This window comes from Coregonus lavaretus (genome assembly GCF_964263955.1).
Source record: "Coregonus lavaretus genome assembly, chromosome: 1".
NCBI classification, from domain to species: Eukaryota; Metazoa; Chordata; class Actinopteri; order Salmoniformes; family Salmonidae; genus Coregonus; species Coregonus lavaretus.
The window spans coordinates 42267505-42288336 of record NC_139988.1 but is presented as its reverse complement, the minus strand read 5'-3'; the positions used below and the strand labels follow the sequence as shown (position 1 = coordinate 42288336).

The 20832-nt window shown below is 41.8% G+C and overlaps 1 pseudogene across 1 annotated transcript in view; it reads right to left on the bottom strand.

Annotated features, from left to right (window-relative positions):
* The window catches only part of LOC311132630 (E3 ubiquitin-protein ligase NEURL1-like), a 122595-nt pseudogene that overhangs the window by 71825 nt on the left and 29938 nt on the right, over window positions 1-20832 (bottom strand). Inside the window, exon 3 of the transcript in view lies at window positions 20105-20426. The product of the transcript in view is annotated as an E3 ubiquitin-protein ligase NEURL1-like (transcript). The remainder of the gene's footprint in view (window positions 1-20104; window positions 20427-20832) is intronic.

Below are 20832 nucleotides of genomic sequence, written 5' to 3'. Positions count from 1 at the left end.
CTCCTAACCTCAGCTTGTTACCTGTATAAAAGACACCTGTCCACTGAAGCAATCAATCAATCAGATTCCAAACTCTCCACCATGGCCAAGACCAAAGAGATCTCCAAGGATGTCAGGGACAAGATTGTAGACCTACACAAGGCTGGAATGGGCTACAAGACCATCGCCAAGCAGCTTGGTGAGAAGGTGACAACAGTTGGTGCGATTATTCGCAAATGGAAGAAACACAAAATAACTGTCAATCTCCCTCGGCCTGGGGCTCCATGCAACATCTCGCCTCGTGGAGTTGCAATGATCATGAGAACGGTGAGGAATCAGCCCAGAACTACACGGGAGGATCTTGTCAATGATCTCAAAGCAGCTGGGACCATAGTCACCAAGAAAACAATTGGTAACACACTACGCCGTGAAGGACTGAAATCCTGCAGCGCCCGCAAGGTCCCCCTGCTCAAGAAAGCACATATACAGGCCCGTCTGAAGTTTGCCAATGAACATCTGAATGATTCAGTGGAGAACTGGGTGAAAGTGTTGTGGTCAAATGAGATCAAAATGGAGCTCTTTGGCATCAACTCAACTCACCGTGTTTGGAGGAGGAGGAACGCTGCCTATGACCCCAAGAACACCATCCCCACTGTCAAACATGGAGGTGGAAACATTATGCTTTGGGGGTGTTTTTCTGCTAAGGGGACATGCAACTTCACCGCATCACAGGGACGTTGGACGGGGCCATGTATCGTCAAATCTTGGGTGAGAACCTCCTTCCCTCAGCCAGGGCATTGAAAATGGGTCGTGGATGGGTATTCCAGCATGACAATGACCCAAAACACACGGCCAAGGCAACAAAGGAGTGGCTCAAGAAGAAGCACATTAAGCTCCTGGAGTGGCCTAGCCAGTCTCCAGACCTTAATCCCATAGAAAATCTGTGGAGGGAGCTGAAGGTTCGGGTTGCCAAACGTCAGCCTCGAAACCTTAATGACTTGGAGAAGATCTGCAAAGAGGAGTGGGACAAAATCCCTCCTGAGATGTGTGCAAACCTGGTGGCCAACTACAAGAAACATCTGACCTCTGTGATTGCCAACAAGGGTTTTGCCACCAAGTACTAAGTCATGTTTTGCAGAGGGGTCAAATACTTATTTCCCTCATTAAAATGCAAATCAATTTATAACATTTTTGTCATGCGTTTTTCTGGATTTCTTTGTTGTTATTCTGTATCTCACTGTTCAAATAAACCTACCATTAAAATTATAGACTGATCATGTCTTTGTCAGTGGGCAAACATACAAAATCAGCAGGGGATCAAATACTTTTTTCCCTCACTGTAGTTGCTATGCAAAAGGACTGGTCTTCTGTTCTAAAGAAAATAGCTGCTGAGCAGGCTGGATAACGTTCTTGTCACTTGCTAGCTAGCTAGCCAACTTCAGCTAACTCAGTCAAGTCAAACATTGAACATGGAATGACCGTACGGTTGAAGTCGGAAGTTTACATACACCTTAGCCAAATTCATTTAAACTCAGTTTTTCACAATTCATGTTTAATCCTAGTAACAATTCCCTACTTTAGGTCAGTTAGGATCACCACTTTAAATTAAGAATGTGAAATGTCAGAATAATAGTAGAGACAATTTATTTCAGCTTTTATTTCTTTCATCACATTCCCAGTGGGTCAGAAGTTTACATACACTCAATTAGTATTCGGTAGCATTGTCTTTAAATTGTTTAACTTGTGACAAACGTTTCGGGTAGCCTTCCACAAGCTTCACACAATAAGTTGGGAGAATTTTGGCCCATTCCTCCTGACAGAGCTGGTGTAACTGAGTCAGTTTTGTAGGCCTCCTTGCTCGCACACGCTTTTTCAGTTCTGCCCACACATTTTCTATAGGATTGAGGTCAGTGCTTTGTGATGGCCACTCCAATACCTTGACTTTGTTGTCCTTAAGCCATTTTGCTACAACTTTGGAAGGATGCTTGGGGTCATTGTCCATTTGGAAGACCCATTTGCGACCAAGCTTTAACTTCCTGACTGATGTCTTGAGATGTTGCTTCAATATATCCACATCATTTTCCTTCCTCATGATGCCATCTATTTTGTGAAGTGCACCAGTCCCTCCTGCAGCAAAGCAACCCCACAGCATGATGCTGCCACCCCCGTGCTTCACAGTTGGGGTGGTGTTCTTCGGCTTACAAAGCTTCCCCTTTTTCCTCCAAACATAACAATGGTCATTATTTCCAAACAGTTCTATTTTTGTTTCATCAGACCAGAGGACATTTCTCCAAAAAGTACGATCTTTGTCCCCATGTGCAGTTGCGAACCGTAGTCTGGCTTTTTTATTGCAGTTTTGGAGCAGTGGCTTCTTCCTTGCTGAGCGGCCTTTCAGGTTATGTCGATATAGGACTCGTTTTACTGTGGATATAGATACTTTTGTACCTGTTTCCATCAGCATCTTCACAAGGTCATTTGCTGTTGTTCTGGGATTGATTTGCGATATGTTAATATCTAGGAGACAGAATGCGTCTCCTTCCTGAGCGGTATGACGACTGCGTGGTCCCATGGTGTTTACACTTGCGTACTATTGTTTGTACAGATGAACGTGGTACCTTCAGGCATTTGGAAATTGCTCCCAAGGATGAACAAGACTTGTGGAGGTCTACAATATTTTTTCTGAGGTCTTGGCTGATTACTTTTGATTTTCCCATGATGTCAATCAAAGAGGCACTGAGTTTGAAGGTAGGCCTTGAAATACATCCACAGGTACACCTCCAATTGACTCAAATGATGTCAATTAGCCTATCAGAAGCTTCTAAGGCCATGAAATCATTTTCTGGAATTTTCCAAGCTGTTTAAAGGCATAGTCAGCTTAGTGTATGTAAACTGCTGACCCACTGGAATTGTGATACAGTGAATTGTAAGTGAAATAATCTGTCTGTAAACAATTGGAAAAATTACTTGTGTCATGCACGAAGTAGATGTCCTAACCGACTTGCCAAATCTATAGTTTGTTAACAAGACATTTCTGGAGCGGTTGAAAAACGAGTTTTAATGACTCCAACCTAAGTGTTCCAACTTCAACTGTATACTAGCTGCATTTTCGTTTGAGCTTATTTTCTATTGGCATTTACTTGGATATGTCCATGATAATGATGTTGATTCGTGATTTCAACTGGCTCAGAAAAAGTTGTCTCGTTCATATGGTACTACAGAGATTGAAATTAAAAGATGAAACATTGTTTCCGAGGTCGAACAAGCTGTACCAAACTAAATGCCAGGCAAGAAGAAATAATATGCGACTTGAGATAAATACAAGAGATGATTCGAACTGCAACATGAACATGATATTCTTATGGAGGCGCAGTGATAATTTTCAGATCGAACTGTTAGCAGCCATAGGAGTGTCTGTGACGGCCAATACAGCACGGCTTGTAACACTGCTCGTCCAATCAGCATCCAGGATCCAAACCACCAGTTTTATAATGTACTGTATTAGAGGAAACCTTTTCTTCATCTTTCTATAGGGTTTTGGATTAGCCTTAGCAAAGTGTGTCCTTAACGTCACTAGCTTATAACAGTACAATAACCAAGCCTTTCTGTATTGATATTTGTGAGTAGGAAGAGAGCCTAGTGATGTAACAGATCTTACTTAAATTGCAGGAGCAGCATTGTTGGTCTAGAAGACCCCCGAGGCACAGTTTGATTCCGGCAGATTAATTTAGCTTCCCCGGTTATGCAACACCATCTCGGCTTTCAAGCAGTCTCACCAGCCTATGAATCACCTTTGACTCCTCAAATGGGTGGCTATAGCTTCAGAGCTACACTCCCCTAATACTGTAGCAGCCTGAGATGAAACAGAGCTAGAGACCCTTAGAGATCTGAGTAATAACACCCCAGGAATGCAGACAACATGTACACCACTATAGGTAATAAAAATAAGATAACATATCTTGTTATGTTATGAAAAGTCTGAAATCATTGGTTAATTCAACAGAAATGTATTCTTAGGATATTTTATGTACCACTACTGTCATGTATATTTGAGCAGACATTTTTATATCTATGTCCCTAGAGGAAATGGTGTCTGAATATGATGTGGAATTAAACTGAATTGAACAGGCAGTGATTTAAACTCCAGTTATCTCTACATTCCACCCCTTCTCTACTGTACTGCATTTATTTACACACACTATCTTAATAGAATATAGCATTGTGCCCAGGGGCGGTGTGTTCAATAGGGCGATATGGGCGACGCACTGCCAAACGGGAAAAGGAAGGGATTTTTTTTCTAATCAATTATATCACGGCAACAGTAGTTATCAGTGTTCTAATCTGATCTGACTGCCACTAAATGTCAAATCAGGCTAAAGTCGTGCTTCAAATGGCCCCGCCCGTTTTTGGGGCGATTTCAGTCATGTTGAAAATCGCCCAGAAGTCTGTCATAGACTCCCATGTAAAATCTATTTTTTTCAAATTTCAAAGCTTTCAATACAATCTCTATGGGTGTCTGTGGGCTTGCACTTACGCGCTTTCGTCATACGTGACGTAACCATGAACGTAACTAAGAAAATAGCGGCTAGCAGCGTCTCTGTTGCGACCTGCAGTGTGGCGTTATCTTATGTTTTTAATTTGTACACTTAGTGGCGTTATTTTATGTTTTTAATTTGTACACTTAGTTTACAAACATTCTGCCAACCATGGATTTCCAGTGGTGGGTTTTGGACTGATCTTGTTGATCGTGTACATACCCGCTACGAACGGACTAAATAATGAAAACGCTGCTGGCAGCGGAATCCAATACAGCTGGGAGACTTGGCTGGATGACAGAGTCCCGGACAGAGAAGTGGAGCCGGCCGGCTTCACCCTGGTCAGAGCGGACCGCGATCTGACACAGTCACAGGGAAAATCGATCCTGGTAAGAGAGCGACTCTGTACCCCCGACATTGAACTGCTTTCTGTGTCACTGCGACCTTACTATCTGCCCCGTGAGTTCCCCCAATTGTTTGTTACCGTTGTGTACTGTTGATAATCACAAGTTTACTGGAGAACTGAGACCAAGTAGAGACTTTGGACAGGGTGGATATGGTATAATAAAGGCAGTTTATTCAGAGGTAAAGATATCTGGAATCGCGTGCACGGACTCGTTCGTCAAACTCTTAGGGAGCTATCTGAAGAGAGCCCCGAAAACATTGTGTGCAGACATTTTATACAATAAATGATGTAGGTTGAATCTAGTAGTTCTGATCTTCTGATTGGTCCTGATGAGTTGGGCGAGGTCCCCTCCACTGTTGCATTGGCTCTGAGTCGGGTTCTCTGTCTTCAAATGTTCAGCCTAAAGAGAGGGGATTTTTGTGTGTGTGTGTGTGTGTGTGTGTTTAACAGTGATGATGTGTGTGTGTGTGTGTGTTATCAGTGATGATGTGTGTGTGTGTGTGTGTGTGTGTGTGTGTGTGTGTGTGTGTGTGTGTGTGTGTGTGTGTGTCCTCAGAGCAAGAACTCGTGAGTTGGAAGAACTGAGAGACCTATGGCGTGGGTGTTGTCCTTGGCCACCTGCTGACAAGGCTGACAAGATAGGACTCTTTTGTCCATTGTTATAGGATAGGAACAGCATTGATTGAAAACAAACGCCCAACACAAAATGGGTCATGCACAAGATTTTAGTCAGACCAAGCTATAACATTATATATTTACTACGACAGTACATTCAACCAAAAGCTAATATAACAAAGGCATCAGAGATTATTTATAATCTGTCACAGAAACTGGAATCCATCTCCCCAGATCAGTCAATAAATGCTTCTGGTATTGACTTATATGCTGCCCCTGTCTTCATGTTGTTGCTGGACATATCTTTTTTAAAATGTGTGTAGGTCACCTAAATCATCAGAAAAATTGCCCCTCCTGAGAATTTTTTCAGGAGCCGCCACTGATTGTGCCACAACCCACTATTTATTATCCACATCACTCAAGTCTCACCTCACAACAAATATGAGGAGAAATGAACGTATAGCACAGAGCATTCTCCTTAGGGCTGGTACTGAGGAACTGCTTTAGTTACACTAATCTGGCCTGACATAAAATCAATCCATCAAATGTGAAAGGCAAGGCACCAGATTATTCAAAGAGAAGACACATGCAGCTACATGTATGCACTGAGACTGAGTACGAGTCTCTGACTGGAACACAGAGTGAAAGTTGGATTGAAGTTCAGTTGAAGACTAGTCACAAGATATTGTTACGCAGATGGAAGACAGTCAGGCCTAGTGGTGGAGCTGGACAAGATTTAGGAGATGATACTGGTCACAATAGATCAAATGATATGCTACTTTACACAAATGTTTCACATTTCCTGATATAGATCCCATAAACTTTGAGATCAAAGTGAAAATGGATCTCATTCTTTTCTCTAATTTTCTATTTCTTTCACGTTTACTTGAACAACCAAATCAAGGTAATCTCTCAAAATCACTTACTCCAAAGCATCGTTTTTTCACTAAACTCACCCCATTTGATCCTTGCAGAAAACAGCCGGTGCTATCCTACAGGATCAACCTCCTGACAAATTGTATGATAAATAGCTTGACACACAACAGGTGAAATGTGGCCGCCTTTATCAGCTGGCTTAGCGTTAATGTCATTTTCTAGCGTAAGCATCATTAAGTATCAAAATGTCCCCTCTGTTAGGAAACTGAGCACGTGTCAGTTAACCGGGGCCGGCTTTGATGTGGCCGCCCCATATTTAAGGGACTAAGTACTGCTTGAACTGTGGCCAACTGCCAGGGCAATACTAGCACTTTGAGATATACCATGCTCTTCACTGGTGATGTTCTTAGGCTATAGACTAAGCCGGATAGGGAAGTGACCATTAAGTTGACTGAGGGCTAAGGCTGCTCTGCTGTTCGGAAGTGTACCCAAATGTAGACAAGTATGAGAGTAACTAGGCTTAAAGGGATAATTTGGTATTTTCCTACTGTACTTACCCAGAGTCAGACAAACTTATGGATACCATTTTTATGTCTGCGTACAGTTTGAAGGACATTGAAGGTAGCATATCGTTAGCTTAGCAAAATTGCTGGAAGTCTCTGGGTATCTACTAGCCATCTCCTCTCAAAAGCAGGGAAATAGACCTAACTACTCCAAAGCTGGGCACTTTGTTCTCTAAGTATTCTTTACAGTTCATATTTTGATTATAGTTATAGAAAAACATTTCATTTTTAATAATTTTTCTGAACCATGCATTTCATTCATCCACTGTGACGGTGCGCACAAGGATAGGCTGTGCATGAGTGTCAACACAGCTGGCCAGTTTTGCTAGATATTAAGTAAGCAAAGTGTGAGAACAGTACATCAACGACAAACCCCACAGAAGAAGAAGGAGTACAGTTGAAGCCGGAAGTTTACATACTCTTAGGTCGGAGTCATTAAAACTCGTTTTTCAACCACTCCACAAATGTATTGTTAACAAACTATAGTTTTAGCAAGTCAGTTAGGACATCTACTTTGTGCAAGACACAAATAATTTTTCTAACAATTGTTTACAGACAGATTATTTCCATTATAATTCACTGTATCACAATTCCAGTGGGTCAGAAGTTTATATACACTAAGTTGACTGTGCCTTTAAACAGCTTGGAAAATTCCAGAAAATTATGTCATGGCTTTAGAAGCTACTGATAGGCTAATGGACATAATTTGAGTCAATTGGAGGTGTACCTGTGGATGTATTTAAAGGCCTACCTTCAAACTCAGTGCCTCTTTGCTTGACATCATGGGAAAATCAAAAGAAATCAGCCAAGACCTCAGAAAAACAAATGTAGACCTCCACAAGTCTGGTTCATCCTTGGGAGCAATTTCCAAACGCCTGAAGGTACCTTGTTCATCTGTAAAAACAATAGTACACAAGTATAAACACCATGAGACCACGCAGCCGTCATACCGCTCAGGAAGGAGACGCATTCTGTCTCCTAGAGATGAACATACTTTGGTGCGAAAAGTGCCAATCAAACCCAGAACAACAGCAAAGGACCTTGTGAAGATGCTGGAGGAAACAAGTACAAAAGTATCTATATCCACAGTGAAACGAGTCCTATATTAACATAACCTGAAAGGCCGCTCAGCAAGGAAGAAGCCACTGCTCCAAAACCGCCATAAAAAAGCCAGACTATGGTTTGCAACTGCACATGGGGACAAAGATCATACTTTTTGGAGAAATGTCCTCTGGTCTGATGAAACCAATATAGAACTGTTTGGCCATAATGACCATTGTTATGTTTGGAAGAAAAAGAGGAATGCTCGCAAGCCAAAGAACACCATCCCAACTGTGAAGCACGGGGGTGGCAGCATCATGCTGTGGGGGTGCTTTGCTGCAGGAGGAACTGGTGCACTTCACAAAAGAGATGGCATCATGAGGAAGGAAAATGATGTGGATATATTGAAGCAACATCTCAAGACATCAGTCAGGAAGTTAAAGCTTGGTCGCAAATGGGTCTTCCAAATGGACAATGACCCCAAGCATACTTCCAAAGTTGTGGCAAAATGGCTTAAGGACAACAAAGTCAAGGTATTGGAGTGGCCATCACAAAGCCCTGACCTCAATCCTATAGAACATTTGTGGGCAGAACTGAAAAAGTGTGTGCGAGCAAGGAGGCCTACAAACCTGACTCAGTTACACCAGCTCTGTCAGGAGGAATGGGCCAAAATTCACCCAACTTGTTTTGGGAAGCTTGTGGAAGGCTACCCGAAATGTTTGACCCAAGTTAAACAATTTAAAGGCAATGGTACCAAATACTAATTGAGTGTATGTAAACTTCGGACCCACTGGGAATGTGATGAAAGAAATAAAAGCTGAAATAAATCATTCTCTCTACTATTATTCTGACATTTCACATTCTTAAAATAAAGTGGTGATCCTAACTGACCTAAGACAGGGTATTTTTTACTAGGATTAAATGTCAGGAATTGTGAAAAACTGAGTTTAAATGTATTTGGCTAAGGTGTATGTAAACTTCCGACTTGAACTGTACATCAACAGACTGCCATTGCAATATTTTTACCTCGCAGCCTTGACTGTGAAGATTGTTGACACTGCTGGAAGTATTTTCTAGCTATTAGGTAGCTTACGTTAGAAAGTAGCAAGCTAGCCCTCATAGCTAAGTGTGGCTAAGTGTGGTGAGACTTGTGTTAAATTGATGTTCTACCATCACTACCAAACTTGCAATAACAAACCAAGGAAGTGGTCAGGTATTATCTTTCACAAACTTCAATTGAATGATCCGGACCGATTGAAAATATGGCTAGTACCTTGAATATAGATAACAACACTCCAACCAAGGACCTCAGAAAGTTAGTAGTTTGCTCTGATAATCTCTTTTACATAGGGACTGTTATGAGAGGATGGAACTGACAAACCAAGATGAGACATTTCCTGAGGGATACAGAAGTCCCATCACTGGGCATTCTACGCATGCCAGAACAAAGTGGAATGGGGGTAAATGTGATGATGATCTAACATTATTTGACTGATTGAATTGTAGCTAGCTGTACTCATGATAAAATTAGATAGGCCTGTCAATTTTGTTGTGAATAGGCTGTCCATGTAGGGTGAGCACATTTAATATACCCAAATGTGGGACAACATGATGATTTTTCAAGACATTTGCAGTTTTGGCCACATGAGAATTTTGGGGGGATTATTCAGCTGACCATCCTAAAATCTCATGAGAAACGAGGTGGTGTTTTTAGTGTGACAGTAACATTATACTAAGCTATTATAATTGGTTCTGTTATGTAGAATATTCATTAAATCATTGTGATCTTCCAAAACATTGATTCAGTTTTGCCCTCTGAGGAACCATCAAACAGGCAAAGCGTCAATACAGGACTAAGATTACATTTGACCAACCAGCTCGATCTTATGTAGCAAAATTTGAAATTGTGTTTTTTAAATTGGATAAAAGTATAGACTCAGAGCTAGAAAATGGTATATAATACACTACAGTTGAGGAACATTGGGAAAGTAATTCTGCTTTGAAAGTTGATAAACTTGCAACCTCACTTTTTTAGTGTGGGGCCTGACTATATCCACTAACTACACTAATTACTATAATACACAAATCTGATCCACTGAATCCAGCCTGAATGCAATGTAGCAAACCAAGAGGTGTTCCATATGTTCTTTCTATATGTATGGCAACGTCTTTGTGTTTAGATTGTATTCACTGGTTTATCATCTTCTCTTTCCTCATTTCAGGCACTCCAAGATTCAACGTTGTCTACCCAAAACAATCAAAACAATGGATTGCACGGCCAATATATCAGCCCACCACTCAAAGATTCAGGAATGACCTGATAGAGCGTGTCCTGCAGAGATGCATGGACAAATACTGGGAGCCCAAATCCTGTGGAAGAGGCCGTCGTCTGGCTGCCAAAATAGCCCCAACCCAAAACCCAGCAAGGAGGACATCATTGAAGCACACACATCAAGATTCAAGGACACTTCGGGGCTATTCTGACACCCCAACACCCCCGATATCCATGGACAAAGTCCTCCTTGTACTACAACCAAATACAAACACACTAATGCAGTGGTGAGTCAAGATCACTGAGTCAAAATGCAAGCAGAGATCTACTGTACCACTCAGATAAAACATTTTTTTAAACATGACTTCAACGTAAGCCTATACAACATTAACCAATTTAAAACAATTATGTAGCAATGAGTTTTGTGCCGTAAGCTATAGGCCCAATACATTATCACTGCATATTGCTATGTTTGAATTGCCTTGCAAATGCTGTTCTTTTCAGACCATTTTGAAATTATATTTAAAAAATGTAGGTATATGTTCACACTGGTAATAGATCATTTGTTGTATTACTAGTGAGGCACAGCTGAGTGAGCATAACAATTAGATATTTTTTTTTTACTGGACTGATGACCTGCATCTGATGGTCAGGCTGAGGGGAGGGAGGGAGTAGCGGTGAGGCTGCCTCTCACCCAACTCACCGTCCCTCTGCTCTCCCTCTCTCCACTGAGAAAAGGGGACACAGTCTTCAAGCTGATGCCGAAACTCAAGTCGCACTCCATTATTTCTGCCTCATGCACCAATTCATGTTGTTACTGCTATGACCATAGAAAGTGAAATATTCCTCAACATTAAAAATGACACAAGTCGCTAATAATAACAATGCAAGCTTATCGGAACACGTTGCTATACTCTTTCAATGCAGATGCAGTGCTGGTTGTAGCGTGAGTGAAAGTAAGGAGAACACGCATTTTAATGGCTTAAAGTGTTGACAGTGCTGAATAACAACTTAAACACAAACTTACTCAAAAACAGCAGCTCTTTGCTGTATTCGCTGAGTCTCTCTCTAGTCATGGTTTTAAAAGTTTTGAAATCTCACAGTATCAACTTTGCTTTGCATTCGAGGATTAAAGTCTATGGCTCGAGGAAACTGTGCAGACACGGTGACCTGAGCCATCTGATTGGCCAGTGGTTTGATTTCTTCTCTGGGCCTGCCGGGTAGGCAGAGGTCTACCTTCAGACACATTAAATGGTTCAAAATGGGGACACTGTGCCTTCACGGCGCTAGGGCTGCTGAATCAAGTGCGCTTACAGCCAATAGCGCGAAAAAAAAGGAACGCAATGCTTTATCATTGGGTTCTTTACAGAAATGTTTGGTGATCGACTAGGAATGCATTGGAGATCGACCAACTGGTGACCACTGTTCTAATGTAACATAATTTGTTAGTTAGCCTCTGGTCATTATGACTCTGTATCTCAAAATAATATTATAATAATCCATTCACTGTAGGTTACTATTGTACATAAAAGCACCACCATACCTACTTGGTAATGTCTACTTTATTGTATATTTTACCTTTTAATTATGTGAATTGTCTATACTGTGTATTGTATACTGAGTGTACAAAACATTAGGAACACCTTCCTAATATTGAGCTGCACCCCCTTTTGGCCTCAGAACAGCCTCAATCCGTCGGGGCATGGATTCTACAAGGTGTCGAAAGTGTTCCACGAGGATGCTGGCCCATGTGGACTGCAATGCTTCCCACGGTTGTGTCAAAGTTGGCTGGATGTCCTTTGGGAGGTAGACCATTCTTGATACACACGGGAAACTGTTGAGCTAAACCCAACAACACCAGTCGATATGCAACCAGCCTGTATTGACTGAGAACAAATATGCTATTTGTGAGTAGCTAGATACAAACAAAAGTCTAATGACAAGACACTATTTGATCAGAGTGCAATTATAAAACAAAAAAAGTTAAATACATTTTCCTTATATTTTGCTACATGCTGGGACAAGCAAGAATAATGTCATACTCAATAGACAGCTGTCCATTCGGTCCAGCAAATATGGGCTGCTTCTTCCAGTTTATTTTTGGGACATGGAAGAAAAGTTATCGGGGTTTGTTACACATTCTCTGGGTGCGCTGCTTTCTTTGCCGTAGATATCAAGCCCCCCAATTGATGGTAATAACAAGTCCCACTCTGGGCTGCACAAACAATCATCGTCGGTTGCCATGGGCCGCAGTTGCACCATCAGTCCCTCTCAGACCTGGCTTTCGCCACCGCTCCTGGTAGCTCGTCTACCGGCTCCGCTGATTCACCCTCCCTCCGTGCTCGCTCAGTGTCCAACTGCACAAGTTCCTCCTCAGTAAATTCAGGATCAAATAAATATGTCTGAATAAAAATATTATTCTACCTCAAAGTCCGACATGATTTATCAAATGTTATGATGACAATAAGCAAGCAAGCTAGCTACTTCAGCTACTAGAGTATGCAACAGCTGGCTGCCACCCGTGAGTTTCGTTTACAAAACCACACCAAGTCTCGTGAGAAGAGAGCGTAGGCAGAACCCAAAGTAGTCCGTAAATGTGGAAGTTGATAGAATTGCATTTCTGACGATTATCAGTAAAATTAACACATTTATATTAAATATTGATTACCATGTACAGTGGGGAAAAAAGTATTTAGTCAGCCACCAATTGTGCAAGTTCTCCCACATAAAAAGATGAGAGAGGCCTGTAATTTTCATCATAGGTACACGTCAACTATGACAGACAAAATGAGAAAGAAAAATCCAGAAAATCACATTGTAGGATTTTTAATGAATTTATTTGAAATTATGGTGGAAAATAAATAACAAAAGTATCTCAATACTTTGTTATATACCCTTTGTTGGCAATGACACAGCTCAAACGTTTTCTGTAAGTCTTCACAAGGTTTTCACACACTGTTGCTGGTATTTTGGCCCATTCCTCCATGCAGATCTCCTCTAGAGCAGTGATGTTTTGGGGCTGTCGCTGGGCAACACGGACTTTCAACTCCCTCCAAAGATTTTCTATGGGGTTGAGATCTGGAGACTGGCTAGGCCACTCCAGGACCTTGAAATGCTTCTGATGAAGCCACTCCTTCATTGCCCGGGCGGTGTGTTTGGGATCATTGTCATGCTGAAAGACCCAGCCATGTTTCATCTTCAATGCCCTTGCTGATGGAAGGAGGTTTTCACTCAAAATCTCACGATACATGGCCCCATTCATTTTTTCCTTTACACGGATCAGTCGTCCTGGTCCCTTTGCAGAAAAACAGCCCCAAAGCATAATGTTTCCACCCCCATGCTTCACAGTAGGTATGGTGTTCTTTGGATGCAACTCAGCATTCTTTGTCCTCCAAACACGACGAGTTGAGTTTTTATCAAAAAGTTCTATTTTGGTTTCATCTGACCATATGACATTCTCCCAATCCTCTTCTGGATCATCCAAATGCACTCTAGCAAACTTCAGATGGGCCTGGACATGTACTGGCTTAAGCAGGGGGACACGTCTGGCACTGCAGGATTTGAGTCCCTGGCAGCGTAGTGTGTTACTGATGGTAGGCTTTGTTACTTTTGTCCCAGCTCTCTGCAAGTCATTCACTAGGTCCCCCCGTGTGGTTCTGGGATTTTTGCTCACCGTTCTTGTGATCATTTTGACCCCACGGGGTGAGATCTTGCGTGGAGCCTCAGATCAAGGGAGATTATTATTATTATTATTATTATTTATTTTTTTCTCATTTAGCAGACGCTCTTATCCAGAGCGACTTACAGGAACAATTAGGGTTAAGTGCCTTGCTCAAGGGCATATCGAAAGATTTTTCACCTAGTCGGCTCGGGGATTAGAACCAGCGACCTTTCGGTTACTGGCACTACGCTCTTAACCACTAAGCTACCTGCCGCCCCAGGCAGTGGTCTTGTATGTCTTCCATTTCCTAATAATTGCTCCCACAGTTGATTTCTTCAAACCAAGCTGCTTACCTATTGCAGATTCAGTCTTCCCAGCCTGGTGCAGGTCTACAATTTTGTTTCTGGTGTCCTTTGACAGCTCTTTGGTCTTGGCCATAGTGGAGTTTGGAGTGTGACTGTTTGAGGTTGTGGACAGGTGTCTTTTATACTGATAACAAGTTCAAACAGGTGCCATTAATACAGGTAACGAGTGGAGGACAGAGGAGCCTCTTAAAGAAGAAGTTACAGGTCTGTGAGAGCCAGAAATCTTGCTTGTTTGTAGGTGACCAAATACTTATTTTCCACCATAATTTGCAAATAAATTCATTAAAAATCCTACAATGTGATTTTCTGGAGAAAAAAATTCTCAATTTGTCTGTCATAGTTGACGTGTACCTATGATGAAAATTACAGGCCTCTCTCATCTTTTTAAGTGGGAGAACTTGCACAATTGGTGGCTGACTAAATACTTTTTTTTCCCCACTGTATACCTTTGTTAGACTATAAATGACCAACCACCCAGCTTTGGAGAAGTTAGGTCTATTTCCATGTAGATACCCATAGACTTCCAAGCTAACAATATGCTAACTTCAACTTCTTTCAAACTGCACGCAGATACATAAAAATGGTATCCATGAGTTTGTCTGACTCTGGGTAAGTAAGAAATTACCCAAAACACCAAAATATCCCTTTAAGTGCTATGGAGAGCTGCTATTCTGGAAACCTACAGTAGGCAGAATCTACATTCGACATAAAAAAAATATATATACAGTACCAGTCAAAAGTTTGGACACACCTTCTCATTCAAGGGTTTTTCTTAATTTTTCACTATTTTCTACATTGTAGAATAATAGTGAAGACATCAAAACTATGAAATAACACATATGAAATAATGTAGTAACCCAAAAAATGTTAAACAAATCAAAATAGATTTTAGATTTTAGATTCTTCAAAGTAGCCACCCTTTGCCTTGATGACAGCTTTGCACACTATTCGCATTCTCACAACCAGCTTCATGAGGAATGCTTTTCTAACAGTCTTGAAGGAGTTCCCACATATGCTGAGCACTTATTGGCTGCTTTTCCTTCACTCTGCGATCCAACTCATCCAAAACCATCTCAATTGGGTTGAGGTCAGGTGATTGTGGAGGCCAGGTCATCTGATGCAGCACTCCAACACTCTCCTTATTGGTCAAATAGCCCTTACACAGCCTGGAGGTGTGTTGGGTCATTGTCCTGTTGAAAAACAAATGATAGTCCCACTAAGTGCAAACCAGATGGGATGGCGTATCGCTGCAGAATACTGTGGTAGCCATGCTGGTTAAGTGTGCCTTGAATTATAAATAAATCACAGACCGTGTCACCAGAAAAGCACCCTCACACCATCACACCTCCTCCTCCATACTTCACGGTGGGAACCACACATGAGGAGATAATCCGTTCAACTACTCTGAGTCTCACAAAGACATGGCGGTTGGAACCAAAATTCACACCAAAGGACAGATTTCCACCGGTCTAATGTCCATTGCTCGTGTTTCTTGGCCCAAGCAAGTCTCTACTTCTTATTGGTGTCCTTTAGTAGTGGTTTCTTTGCAGTAATTCGACCATGAAGCCGTGATTCACGCAGTCTCCTCTGAACAGTTGATGTTTAGATGTGTCTGTTACTTGAACTCTGTGAAGCATTTATTTGGGCTGCAATATCTGAGGCTGGTAACTCTAATGAACTTATCCTCTGCAGCAGAGGTAACTCTGGGTCTTCCTTTCCTGTGGCAGTGCTCATGAGAGCCAGTTTCATCATAGCGTTTGATGATTTTTGCGACTGCACTTGAAGAAACTTTAAAAGTTCTTGATACTTTCCGGATTGACTGACCTTCATGTCTTAAAGTAATGATGGACTGTCGTTTCTGTTTGCTTATTTGAGCTGTTCTTGCCATAATATGGACTTGGTCTTTTACCAAATAGGGCTATCTTCTGTATACCAACCCTCCCTTGTCACAACACAACTGGATTGTCTCAAACGCATTAAGAAGGAAAGAAATTCAACAAATTAACTTTTAACAAGGCACACCTGTTAATTGAAATGCATTCCAAGTGACTACCTCATGAAGCTGGTTGAGAGAATGCTAACAGTGTGCAAAGCTGTCATCAAGGCAAAGGGTGGCTACATTGAAGAATTCTGAAAATTTGAAGACTTTTGATTTGTTTAATACTTTTTTGGTTACTACATGATGCCATTTGTGTTATTTCATAGTTGTGATGTCTTCACTATTATTCTACAATGTAGAAAATAGTAAAAAATAAAGAAAAACCCTTGAATGAGTAGGTGTGTCCAAACTATTGACTGGTACTGTACATAGATTCAAATTTCGGATAGATTTTAAAATTGAATGTTTGTAGACTACTGTTAAGGATCCTGATTGCATATGGTTATGTTTAGTTAAAGTCATAAAGCCCAGAGGGGATCCAATGCCTGGACATCCACAATGCAAACACAACATACTCCTTCTTAGCCCAGTGAGAACATTCCATTTGTTCTTCTGACATCACCTCTCCTCAATGTCTGTCGAGGAACAAGAGCTTTGTGCCGTGTGTCATCACAGCTCACCGCAAGGCCACTGAACTCCAGATAGTCACACTCTAGTGCTGGATACCAAACAGCCCAACAGGAGATCGCACACTGCTTGTTGTCAGCTAATGCCACCAGAAATTAGGTTAAATGGTACTATCTACACTATATGGGAGCTTCTTCTATTTTTATTAAATGGTGACGATTCTTGAAAACGACCCCATGTTGATTAAAGTTTTGGGGAACTTGAAAGTTATTTTCTTTCAATCTTATCTTTGTTTGAATTTTCTCAAGAGGGGTGAGAATATGACTTTTTGCAACATAATTGTACTCTAACAAGAGCAATTTAGGATTAAGCAAAATCTAGGAAGGAATACTAGCACAATTTTACAGTATTATGGCTATTTTCAGTTCCAAATATCTGACTGCACTCCTATCAATGTTAACCCCTTACACTCATGGAAATTGGCCTAAATGGATAGGGCCAAATTGAATGTTTCTACCAGAAGAACTAAATACATGCCCATGGTAGCAATTTAAAAATAACTTTTTGGAGATGATGGTAAAATTATCGGACCAAAAGGTGAGGACACAACAGTTCACCTGACACAAGACTGAATCCAAATATTACACTGTTGATTGTATGTGCATTTTACATTTACTGTACTTTTCAAAGCATTTGTCAATAACGAAATGTGAAAATACTCTGGATACATTCAATCACATAATAAGAATATTGATTTACATTTTGGAGTAGGTGCAAGATAAGAAAAAACTATTACAAGGGTTTGAGTGAGAGGTCTAACTGGTGTGTCCAAGTGGCCACACACCTCTCCAAACAGTGCACAGTTCCTAAGTAAGGAAAGAGCCTTCAACTATAAGGTGCTTTTTTGAGCTCTCCTAGGTTTGCCATTGAGGAACTGAAGCAAGCACACTTAGGTGGGCATAATTTGAAAGCTTATTCTATTGCCAATATAGAGGCACTTCAGACATAAAGGCACTTCAGACAAACATATTGTAATTTTGGTACGCATAGAATGGAGTCATGAGTGCATTGAAATGAGTGTTCCGTGGCTTAACAATACGACAAACATTGTCTCATTCTGTTCAGGACAACCCAGGGTACAACGCATGTCATCCTTGTAACTGTGGATCAAAAATAGCGCTCATTAACGTTGATACTGTAAATGACATGAGTTTTCAAATATTGAAATGTGTGTGGTTTGCTTGTATGACATCAAAGTGGTGTTTATAATACACTGCTCAAAAAAAATAAAGGGAACACTTAAACAACACAATGTAACTCCAAGTCAATCACACTTCTGTGAAATCAAACTGTCCACTTAGGAAGCTACACTGATTGACAATAAATTTCACATGCTGTTGTGCAAATGGAATAGACAACAGGTGGAAATTATAGGCAATTATCAAGACACCCCCAATAAAGGACTGGTTTTGCAGGTGGTGACCACAGACCACTTCTCAGTTCCTATGCTTCATGGCTGATGATTTGGTCACTTTTGAATGCTGGCGGTGCTGTCACTCTAGTGGTAGCATGAGACGGAGTCTACAACCCACACAAGTGGCTCAGGTAGTGCAGCTCATCCAGGATGGCACATCAATGCGAGCTGTGGCAAGAAGGTTTGCTGTGTCTGTCAGCGTAGTGTCCAGAGCATGGAGGCGCTACCAGGAGACAGTACATCAGGAGATGTGGAGGAGGCCGTAGGAGGGCAACAACCCAGCAGCAGGACTGCTACCTCCGCCTTTGTGCAAGGAGGAGCAGGAGGAGCACTGCCAGAGCCCTGCAAAATGACCTCCAGCAGGCCACAAATGTGCATGTGTCTGCTCAAACGGTCAGAAACAGACTCCATGAGGGTGGTATGAGGGCCCGACGTCCACAGGTGGGGGTTGTGCTTACAGCCCAACACCGTGCAGGACGTTTGGCATTTGCCAGAGAACACCAAGATTGGCAAATTCGCCACTGGCACCCTGTACTCTTCACAGATGAAAGCAGGTTCACACTGAGCACGTGACAGACGTGACAGAGTCTGGAGACGCCGTGGAGAACGTTCTGCTGCCTGCAACATCCTCCAGCATGACCGGTTTGGCGGTGGGTCAGTCATGGTGTGGGGTGGCATTTCTTTGGGGGGCCGCACAGCCCTCCATATGCTCACCAGAGGTAGCCTGAATGCCATTAGGTACCGAGATGAGATCCTCAGACCCCTTGTGAGACCATATGCTGGTGCGGTTGGCCCTGGGTTTGAGGGTGACTCCAAATCTAGACCTCCATGGGTTGATAAATTTGATTTTCATTGATAATTTTTGTGTGATTTTGTTGTCAGCACATTCAACTATGTAAAGAAAAAAGTATTTAATAAGATTATGTCATTCATTCAGATCTAGGATGTGTTATTTTAGTGTTCCCTTTATTTTTTTGAGCAGTGTAGTCCTCAATGTCTCATCTTTCAGAACAAATCCTCTCGATTTACAAATGTGCAAAAGTAGCCCAATTAGCGGGAGGGATGGGGGCATTTTCTCGTCGCACGCGGTGCTGAAGTTTATAATGGCTGTCAGTCAAAACCCATTCAGCGCTGTGAAGCGGAGAACCGGAGCTCTGAAGTCATGTATAGCATGTTACTGTACAGCCACTATGTTCCAACTTAGGTGCTTATCATTGACAAAATCTGCCATTTCTAACCCGTATACGAGATGACAAGGGCTGTGAGTGGAACGGGCTACTCAGCTAACCAGCTCTCAAACTGGGTAAAACTTAAGATACTGGTAATAACATGAACTACAAATCTCTACATACAAAATATCTCAACTTAAAATATTTATTCAAAATCTGTTGGATTGGAAAAGTTTTCTTAATTAGTTTAAACTGTTTGCGGTAAACCCATCAAACAGAATGGTTAACATTTCGGAATAGATGCCTTGTTTCCCAGGGGTTCTCAAATTCCACTGTGGTGGCATTTATTTAAAGCTAACAACTGTGCAACCTATCTAATCTCTCTCCATCTTTTTTCCATTGGACTAGTTTGGTGTGATTGTGTGTGGGACAAGTAAGTGACATCACCAAACAACCAACCGCACTTAAACACACCAGGCACATAACATTTTAAACATTCAACCACCACTTGCCATCACTAGTCAATTTGGGAAATTCATCAAAATGAATTTGAATTGTAAATTAATCTAAAATCAGACAGAATAATGTATGGCTAGGAGCATCATAAGCCGCCATTACACTGTCCCTTCTTCCTGTGAAACTCACCCAGTAGCTGGACCCCTCGTGTCAGGCCGTAGACATCTATGAGAGCCCAGAGTGGCTCAGAGGCATGGACCCCGCTGAAGAACAGTATGGGGCTGGAGTCAATGATGCGGTAGAAGACCCGGCCCTTCTTGTCCACCCAGAAGGAGATGATGTTGCCCTCGTTGGACAGCTCCTCGGGCAGGGCCTTGGCCCAGAATCCATTCTGGGAGACAAGGTCTGGGCAGGCGTACTTGGGCAGGTTGTTTGGGTTGATGCGGGATGGGTCCTTGGAGGTGAAGCCCAGACGCAGGGCTCCGCTCCAGCAGCACTGCTTCTTAGTGATCTGAAGGGGAACAGGTAATGGGTTTGTACCATTTAAAGCATGATAAAGGGAGTTAAACATTAGTCGTGTTTGTCGAAGATTTATCACTCCACATTCTGGTTGGCCATATGTTAAAACTTTGACAAACCAAATGGTAAACAACAACAACAAAAATAGACATGTCTGTTTATCATCCGCTGACTGGCTATTCTTGTCTCATCTCATTTTAAACCTCTATTTACACTGCTTCACCGTGCAAGATAACAGTACGGATCACATGGCAATGCTTCCCATGCTCTTTCATTTTCGAGACATAGATGGACTGATAGGTGAAGTGGAAACTTTTGCTAAGCTGCTTTGGCCCACACAGAATCAGGGGAATAATGAAGGCAAAATACACAGTGAGAGAGACAGACAAAAAAATACA